Source organism: Nomascus leucogenys, chromosome 22a, assembly GCF_006542625.1.
Source record: "Nomascus leucogenys isolate Asia chromosome 22a, Asia_NLE_v1, whole genome shotgun sequence".
Classification (NCBI taxonomy): Eukaryota; Metazoa; Chordata; class Mammalia; order Primates; family Hylobatidae; genus Nomascus; species Nomascus leucogenys.
Genome location: NC_044402.1, coordinates 124,357,728 through 124,360,999, shown reverse-complemented (window position 1 = coordinate 124,360,999; position 3,272 = coordinate 124,357,728). Strand labels below are relative to the sequence as shown.

At 42.1% G+C, this 3,272-nt stretch overlaps 1 pseudogene; it reads right to left on the bottom strand.

Moving 5' to 3' along the window:
• Positions 1 to 454: 454 nt before the first annotated feature.
• On the bottom strand, positions 455 to 1,603 carry LOC100605813 (annotated as a pseudogene).
• Positions 1,604 to 3,272: the final 1,669 nt, after the last annotated feature.

The following is a 3,272-nucleotide window of genomic DNA, read 5'->3' as shown; positions in this document are numbered from 1 at the left end:
ATGGCAATATTTCTTCTTACTCTTTTTCTCCAGCTACTGCCAAAATGGCCAAACTTAGGCCAAATGTTGCCCAAGAGACCAAAACAGAGGCAAACAGTCTCCAAATATATGTAGATCATGAGCAGAAATCTGAGGCTTGGAGAAAGGGCTGAGAAGCCATGAGCTCTTTGGGGTGTCAAGGGCAGACTCCCATCCCAAGGACTTCCACGGGAAGGGGAAGGACTGGGTAAGTTTGAGTTTTATGGTCAATCTAGTAAATTAATCAAAAGCTTTCACAAAACAAACACCCTAGCCCTGCTGAAGATACAATGGGGCTGAAAAAACACAAATACCAAGCGAAACAATCTGACCAAGGTGAGCTGTTGCAGTCCAGTCTCTTGGGTCCAGCTGCTCAGTGGCCAAATAGAGACTCAAGGGCCTCTTGTTTGCTGTTCTGCAGGTTTACAAGAACTGGTCAGTAAAGCTGGTTTTTCAATTGGTGCTGGATGCCAATCACGATCTCCCATGGCTTGTGGCTTGCAGTGCTCCTCAATCTAGCTGAAGACACAGGCCGACAGCTCCTGGCAGTTGGTCACAGAGATGAAGGCATTGAAGGACTGCAACGGGGAGTCCATGATACCTCGAAACACACTGACCTTGACTTGGTCAGAGGCCTGGCCCTCCCCTCACGGGGGTTGTCCTGGTGTGCCTTCACAATCTGCTCATAGTTCCCTTTCAGGATCTTTAGGGTCGTGAGGTCCTTGCATAGTGTGGACACCTCCTCCTCCTGCATTTTCTTCTCCTTGTGCAAAAACTGAGTGTAGTCAATGGTCTTTTGTAGAATGATGGCTTTGCTGAGCTTTCGGGAGCCAATACAGGAGTCCTGCTGCTGGCATGTGGGGATGATGGTCTGAAGATCATCACAGCCTCTCTTGATGACATCCTTCCTCTTCTGCTCAGCCTCAGTGTGTGCTCACCACTACCAGTCCTTGTAGGACTCTTGGTGGTAATCACTGTCCTCCTCATCTGTGTTGGGGATGGAAGAGGCACTGGTGGAACCGATGCTATTAGCTCTAGACACTACTGTCCCATTGTGGGTGCTTTCTATAAAATATTTCAGGTCTGAGCTTTTGTAGCTGTAGACATACTCCACCTTTACCCAGGGGTCCTTGGGACAGGCACCTGGCTCCATCGTCTTGGACCCACTGGACCAGAAACAAGCCCTATTTTATTTTCTACCTGAGGAAAAGAACTATACATTTTGCTAACACCTCCAGGTGATGATGGTTGATCAAATATTGTAAGTAAACATAAATATATTCAATGTTTGATCTTGCATATTGAAGCTAATTCTTCTTTCTTTTGCAAATTATGCTTTGGACCACAGAAGACAATAGTCGATGGGAGAAAGTATGAGTGACATGGGTCAAAAGATCTATGTACCGGGTTCAAATATGTCTCTCATTAACTTTATGACCTTAATCAAGTTGCTTAAACTCTCTGATCCTCAATTTCTCCATCAGTGAGATTGAGACTAAAAACATTGAATCATAGTTTGTACAAAGAAGCTCTGGGCAAGACGGTATGTTTGTGGAATCTTTTTTATCTTCTTTATTTATTTAGTTTTTTTGGGGGGTACAGTCTTGCTCTAACCCCCTGGAGTGCAGTGGCGCGATCTCAGTTCACTGCAACCTCCGCCTCCGAAGTTCAATCGATTTTCATGCCTCGGCCTCCCCAGTAGCTGGGACTACAGGCGCCTGTCACCACGCCTAGCTAATTTTTGTATTTTTAGTAGAGACAGGATTTCGCCATTTTGGCCAGGCTTGTCTCGAACTCCTGACCTCAAGTGATCTGTCTGCTTTGGCCTCCCAAAGTGTTGGGATTACAGGCATGAGCCACTGCACCCAGCCTGTTTGTAGAATCTTATACAGATTCTGGCTCCTAGTATTATTTCTGGGATTACATATAATATTTTGTATCGTAATAAAAGGAAGAACTCTAGAATTTGACCAGTTTTAATAGGTACGAATGGAGAGCCACAAAATTAAAAGCGCAGAGCTTTATCTCACAGGCATATACACATCCACTCCAGATATATTAAACAATTGTACTAGTATGCTAAAATAATAAAACAATATGGAAATATTTTTATAAATATTGAACTGGGGAAGACCTTCCCAGGAAAAGCCTCAACACAGAAACCATAAAGGGAAATATTGATGTGTTTGAATACATACAATTTTTAAATTTTAGAATAATAAAATATACCATGAACATAGTTAAAAGACTTTGAGAAAACTGGAGAAAATATTTGCAGATGGAGACAGAGAATGAATACCCATGAAATAGAAGGTGCTATTAAAAATCAGTGAGAGAAGAAAAATAACCCAATACAAAAAATGAAGAAAGGATCTGAACAGAATCCCACTGCATCAAATGTCTAATAATAATGATCATAAAAAGATGCTTAATTCACTCACAAATAGAAATACAAATTAAACTGAATTATCATGTTTCACCCAAACTAGTGAAAACATAAGCGTTGATAATATTTAGTATTTAGATGTGGGGAAAGATCTTTTACTGTGTGGGAATGTGAGTTGGTATGGGAAATTGGTAAATTTCCCAAATGGTAAATTGAGGGAACTTGGTCAGTTACTGGTAAAATTTAAAAGGTGCATGCTCTCTAAGGAATAATTTTTTTTTTTTTTGAGATGGATTCTTGCTCTGTTGCCCAGGCTGGAGTGCAGTGGTGCGATCTCGGCTCACTGCAAGCTTGGCCTCCTGGGTTCACGCCATTCTCCTGCCTCAGCCTCCCAAGTAGCTGGGACTACAGGTGCCTGCCACCATGCCTGGCTAATTGTTTTGTGTTTTTTAGTAGAGACTGGGTTTCACTGTGTTAGCCAGGATGGTCTGAATCTCTTGACCTCATGATCTGCCTGCCTCGGCCTCCCAAAGTGCTGAGATTACAGGCGTGAGCCACCGCGCCACACCTAAGGAACAATTTTACTTTTAGAAATCTTCCCTTCAGAAATACTCACATAAAATAAAAATAGTAATCATTACCTTAATAATAGCTTCCATTTGTTGAACACTTGATGTGAGTCCCTGTGCTGCGTACTTTGCGTGCTATCTCATTCAAATCTCATGACAATCTTCAGAGACTCTGAGAGGGAGACAGAAGACAAACCAAAGCATAAGTATTGTGATAAAATAAGTAATTTTTGTGTGTGCATACTTTATTTCTTAAATTGCCATCAAGAATGCGTATTGTTATTAGCTGGGTGTGGTGG